Source organism: Molothrus aeneus, chromosome 10, assembly GCF_037042795.1.
Source record: "Molothrus aeneus isolate 106 chromosome 10, BPBGC_Maene_1.0, whole genome shotgun sequence".
Taxonomy (NCBI): Eukaryota; Metazoa; Chordata; class Aves; order Passeriformes; family Icteridae; genus Molothrus; species Molothrus aeneus.
Genome location: NC_089655.1, coordinates 8,436,875 through 8,443,365, shown reverse-complemented (window position 1 = coordinate 8,443,365; position 6,491 = coordinate 8,436,875).

Sequence of the window (6,491 nt, the reverse complement as noted above, 5' to 3'; positions counted from 1 at the left end):
AAATTTTGAAAACTCCAAAGTAAATTAAATGATACCATAAAATAGAAAACACACTTTCTTCTAGTTAGGTGGCAAACCTTTCTATGTGATAATAAATTTAGATCTCCCTGCATTATGTAAGTACCAACATTGCTCGGAAAATAGGTGACATTCTAGTTTGTAAGTTCCTTCTGCTTTCTTTCTGAAGGGGAGGGAAAACTCGGTCTTTGGTGACGATTACTAATATATTAATCCAGATATTAATTAGGTCTGTTGCCCCCGGGAAAAAAAAAACAACAAACAAACAAACAAACAAAAAAAATCCCTACAAACAGGAAAAAACCCAAACAAACAACACCAACAAATGAACACCCTAAGTTCTGTATTTTTCGTGGGCAGTTGTTTAATTGTGGCCCGAGGCCGAGCAGCAGCTCTGGCCTCGCTGCGGGAGCTGTGACCGGGAGGTGCCCCCCGAGGGTGCCCCGAAGCCGCGCAGCTCTCGCCGTGCCTGCCCCGCTGCGTTCTGCTAACCCGGTGATGCTGTGGCGTTGCAAGTGAGCGCTTGGCACTGACGGGAGCTGGGAAGCGGGATCCCTGTATTCCAGGGATGGATGGCGGAGAAGGAAAAGGCAAAACAGCGGCATCAGCCGGCTCCCAGCCCCGCGCGGGGATGGGCAGTGCCCGCTGCGGGAGCGGGGGATGGAGCCGGGGCATGGAGCCGGGGCATGGAGCCGGGGATGGAGGCGGGGGATGGAGCCGGGGATGGAGCCGGGGCATGGAGCCGGGGATGGAGGCGGGGGATGGAGCCGGGGGATGGAGCCGGGGCTGGAGCCGGGGGATGGAGCCGGGGCTGGAGCCGGGGGATGGAGCCGGGGCATGGAGCCGGGGCTGGAGCCGGGGGATGGAGCCGGGGCACGGAGCCGGGGCATGGAGCCGGGGGATGGAGCCGGGGCACGGAGCCGGGGCATGGAGCCGGGGGATGGAGCCGGGGCTGGAGCTGGCCGCCTCCTGCCCGCTGCCCCAGCTCCGGGATTCGCCTGGCCCTGCGGCGGAGGGCACGGCCGCAGCCCCGGCACCGGCAAGACCCTTCTCCGGTCCTTTCCCCTCCTTCGTGGTTTCTTTCTCTTTCCTTCTTTCCTTCCTTCTTCTTTCCTTCTTTCTTCTTTCCTCATTTTCTTCTTCTTTTTTTTTTCTCTTTCTCATTTTCTCTCTTTTTCACTCTCTTTTTCACTCTCTTTTTCACTCTCCTTATCCTTTCCCAAATTTTAATTCAGTTCGTCTTTAAAAGAATAACCGGTGAAATCATATAGCTGTGGGCGAAGTACCGATTAATGAATTCAATGTCTGTGCTAGAACGGCCGCTTCTCCCTTAATATCGTTGATTCCTGGCTCAATCGTATTGGACGGAGGGCGAGGAAACAGGGAGGGAAGTAAGAATGTCCCGGGAGACATTTGGGACCTTTGGGATGGAGTGCTGGGTGCCTGCCGGTGCCTGTCTGTTGGCAGACCCGGAGTGGGTCGCACAGGGCCGCGGGTGTTCCTCGTTTCTCCAGCCGCTGCGCAAACCCCTTGTTCCGCAGGCAAATATATCGGACGGTCCGAGCTTCGTGTTCCTACAGCCTCATGGTCTCTGCTGCAGTGAAACTCCCGATGGAAATCCATTGTGATACTGCTGGGATTAACAATCTCTGGTGTTTTTACAGGTGATGAACGAGGATTAGAAATGGGGCCGTTAACTGCGGAGGAGGAGCGCACGGCAGACGCGCGATTCCCGCCCGTGTGCGGGGACCCGGCGGGGACACAGCGCTGCGGCCGCTCTCTGACACGCACCCGAGCTCGATGGCAACATTTAAAGCCATAAATAAATGAGTTACGCCGCCTTTCCCTCACGTCTGTTGGCAGGGAAGGACGGTCCCTTCCCAGCGCGGGCTCTGCGGTCCGGGGCCCGCAGCCACTGCCAGGAGCGCAGATGTGTCCCTGTCCTGGCTCGGAGTGCACGTGGCGGTGCGGAGTGGCAGCTGTAGTATCGCTTACTGCAGGATCTGGTAGTAATCAGAAAGGTGAGGAGTTAGTGAAATAAATGTTGTATTTATTGCCAGTTTACAGGGAGACAGAGGGCGGCCTTCGCCCACGGGCAGCCTCGCCGCTGACGGGGGGATGGATTTCGGCCCTTCCCGGGGCCACCTCTCACCCCTGGGTGTTTGCTCCTTCTCACGGCTCCCTTCGGGGCCCCTGCGATGAGCTCTACCTCGGATCTTCCCACCACGGAAATATTTTGCCGTTCCCCTGCAGCTTTCTCTTCCGTCCGTTGTGCTGGCACACGCGATCCCCGGGGATGTACCCCTCGGAGGAAGCTCTTCCTCAGCAGTGACAGCGGCAGGGTGCCCTCCTTTCCCCTCGGCCTGGCCCGCCGAGCTCGAGAGTGGTCCCGGACTCGGCTCGGGGGATCGAGGGTGTTCTGTCCCCTATTTCCCCTATTCTTGGCCTTCTGCAGACCCTCCTCATACTGAGCTGCCCCTTCTCCCACTGCCAGGCGTGCTGTGGCTATAAATTAATGAAAACGTAACAATTCAAAAAGGAAAAAAAAAAAAAAGGATGGTGCTGAAACGTGCGGATGGGACATAAAAGCGATGGAAAAAGGTTCAAAGCTTTCAGTGATGACTTTTCAACCTTTATTTATGTGCCTATTAATGCAATATCCATCATGGAGATACGCATCTTTATCCTTTCAACTGATATGCTGGGAATCAATTGGATATGCAGATTACATTTCATAAGTTTCCAAATGTTAATCTCCCCGGCCCTTTGCTGGTAATATTTTTTACCAAATAGTGTTATGTTTCTGCCACCAAAAAAACTCCAAAATAAAACAAAAGAATAAAACAAAATTTAAAGAAATAATAATAAAACAAGAAAAACCCAAAACAAAACCCTCAGTAAAAAAAAAATTGAATCTTTAGGCTACTTGTCTCTATTTATTGCTGAGGTTTGGGCCCAGGTGCCAGCCCAGGAGCCGGCCCCTCCTGCCCGCTCCACCGCCGGCTCGGGCCTTCCCGGGGCATCGGCCGCAGTCCGGGGCTCTCCGGGGCGGAGGGGCCCCGCTGCCCTCGCACCGCGGGGCTCTGCGGGCCAGGGAAGGTGCCCGAGCGGGTGCTTTCCCCTCCTAAACTGCGGCTGCTTCCCTCCAGCCTTACAGCCTGGCGATCGGGGAAGTGTCCCGCCGATCCCACCGCCCCGTCCCGCCGGTCCCACCGCCCCGTCCCGCCGGTCCCACCGCCCCGTCCCGCCGGTCCCACCGCCCCGTCCCGCCGGTCCCATCGCCTCGTCCCGCCGGTCCCACCGCCCCGTCCCGCCGCTCTTCCCCGGTGGCTGCCCCAGAGCACGGCGCGGGGCTCCGTCCCTCACAACCCCCGGCTCGATGAGCGATGTCCCCGGACACCTCTGGGTCCATAAACGGGAGGGGCGATGTGCGAAAATAGGGCACAGAGCGGCTTTCCTCGGAGGGGTCCCTGGCGGAGCTGATTTCTGAGGGTGAGGCTGGGCTGTACGGAGCTGCCTGTCGCTGTGGCCGTGGGCTGTCGCGGCGGGGTGTCGCGGGATGCCACCACCTGCTGCCTCTCTACCTGCTCCTCTTCTCCGTCCCACCATCCCCGACACTGCCCATCGTGTCCCCTCTCGAAGCAGCGATTCAACAACCGTTCATGTTACGCTGATGCCGAGTTTCTTGAACAGTATTGAAGTTTCTGTTCTGTGGCATTTTACAACTCGCCGTCCTACGGGGGTCACTCTCGTCCGAGCACGTCGGTACCGGTTTGGCTTAACGCGCCTCTGGTCCGGGGCAGTGCTCGCATGTCCCCCACGCCTGGCTTGCGGCGGGGAAGGACCCCCCTAACGCGGAGCACACGGCCGGGGCCGCACAGCGGTCCCTGGAAGCCGCAGCCCCGCAAGCCCAGCTGCCCATCCCGCCGGGCACACGCTCCTCTCCGGAGGGAAGCGGCTCCCGGCTCTGCCCCGTCCGGGAGGCCGTGAGCGGGCGGCAGAGGGTCCCCCAAACACACACACACCCGCTCGCTCTGAGGGAGGGGGAAAGAGGCTGTGTGAAGGGAAAGCTGTGAGGCAGAGGGTGAAGCTGAACCGGGCAGCCCTGAGGTCGTCCTCGGCCGGAGACCCAAACCCTTTTTTTTTTTTAGGTGTTTGTGGCGAGGACAGCGTGGAGAAACAGCAGTTACAGGCGTCCATACTCAATAGTTATGCCAGCCTTGACTTCCTTCGTTCTTTCTGAGGGTTTTTTTGTGGTGGTATTTTTCGGTTTTCTTTCTTTCCTTTTCTCTTTTTTTCTCTCTTTCTCTCCTACTCTCTCCTCCGCTTTCTCTCTCCACCTGTGCCTTGCCTTTCCTTTCCTTTCCTTTCCTTTCCTTTCCTTTCCTTTCCTTTCCTTTCCTTTCCTTTCCTTTCCTTTCCTTTCCTTTCCTTTCCTTTCCTTTCCTTTCCTTTCCTTTCCTTTCCTTTCCTTTCCTTTCCCAAGCACACTTTATATGTATCAAACTGTGTAGTCTCCTCTCCACCTCCCTTGGAAATAACCGGGGACTTCGCTTCGAAACCCGTATGAGAAATGAATTTGTGCACGCAAAACCGGAAACAGTGTAATTGATTTATTTCTAATAGAGGGGAGACCAACACTGTTTATCGTTCAGAAATGATTGCCTGTGTTCTTAATAGCTCTAATTTTCACTGTCCATTTGATGTGCTGCAGGTTTAATATAGAGCACTTACTAATCCAATTAAAAGTGCACCTGGCCTGGAAGGGCTCTGTAATTAGCAGGAGCGTTTTTAGCTATTTCCACTGGAAAACCGTGAAATCATCTCTGCTGGCCTAAAGGACTGTAATATGGGGGTGGGGGCGAGGAGGGGAGGGAGGAGCGGGGCCAGGCATTCGTGCCTAATCTTTTTGCCTTGAATTTTTCACAGTTCCCGTGCGGGAAGATGAGGCTGTTTCATCGCGGGGCACTGGTGTCTGGTAGCGCAGGACCGCGAGGGCGAGACTAGGTGGGTTTCACACGGCTTTTCCCTGCCGTCCAGGCGAGCCCGTCCTGGGGAAGCGCGGCTCGGCTTTGGGGCTGTGGGGACGAGCGGGGGTTGCGGGAGCCACGGCAGCCCCACGGGGCCGGGCGCGGAACGGGGAACTGGAGCTGCGGGAGCCGCCAGCCCTGTCGGGGGAAGCGTCCAGGCCCTGCTCCATCCCCGAACGATCGCGGGGAGCAGCTCCGAGCTGCCGAGAGGGTTTGCGGCAGGACCGGCACGGGATGGGCCTGGGGCGGCCCCGGGCGCGACCCCGGCTCCGCGCAAAACCACGCGGCACGCACACGAAGGCGCGGCGTTAAAGGAGCGGGGAAGCAGCTGGAAAACACTGCCCAGGCTGGCTCTCCTGCCGGGATGAGGGGCTCCGCTCCTCCTCCTCCGTGGGTGAGGGGTCGAGACAGTCCCAGTTCGCACCCCTCCTGGCGTGGACGAGGATTACTGGCCACAGCATCACGATGGCACCCGTCGCGAAGGGAGGGTTTCTGCTCCCATGCACCGGTGGGGAGTGAGGTGGCGCGGGGATGCTGTTAGCGCCGGGTGCACTTCGTGCGGCCCTGTTCCCCGCCGCGGGGTTCCCGAGCGAGAACTAAACCCTAAGGAGTTTAATCTCTTTTCTAAGTAACACTTCTACCGACTTCTCCCCTCCAGTAAAAGGCGCGTGGCTAGTGGCGCGACGCGGTCCGTGGAACGACGGCTCGGCCCGCACGGCTCCCGCCGCCCCGGCCCGGCCGCGCCACGGGCCCGGCCGCTCCCCGCCTGCCGCGGGCGCTCCGCCGCCCGGCTCGGCCCGGCTCTCACCGGACTGGGCTCCCATAGGGCCCGCTAACGGTTTTCCCAGAGCTCCGGCCACCGCGGGGTTTGTAGGACACAAACCCTTTGTGAAATACACGCTGACTTTCACTGAGCGTGAACTTTTCCTGCCAGCCTCTTCCTCGGGGTGCGGGAGCGTTCCCGGGCAGCACCCGGTGTTTGGGTCTGTCTGTGTGCATTTGAAAACGAGGGAAACCACTCGGTTTGGTGGCCGGCGCATGGGGCTGGAGAGAGAGGGACCACGGGCCAGAGGAACCTCGGCGGGCAGTGGGTGCCGCTTCTTCTGCGGACCCCTCGTCCCTCCCTGCGAGCGGAGCCCGATGCAAACTCCGAGTTTCCCCGAGGCCCGCGCCGTGCTGCTGCCGGTCCCTTGACGGCCGGTTCGTTTATTATTGAGGCTCCGGATTTCTGCCTAAATAACGAGAACCCCCGCCCACCCTGGGGCCGGCCCCGGCCCCGGCCCCGCGACGATCGTCCGGCTCGAAAAGGGAACGTGGACTGGGAGCCCAGAAAACATTTTTCCCCTTCATTTCAAAGGAGGAAACCTGAGCGATTCTCATCCTTTTGATTGATTAAGGTCTTGAATAACTTGAAGCTCGGGAGTGACAGTTCCTGAATAGACG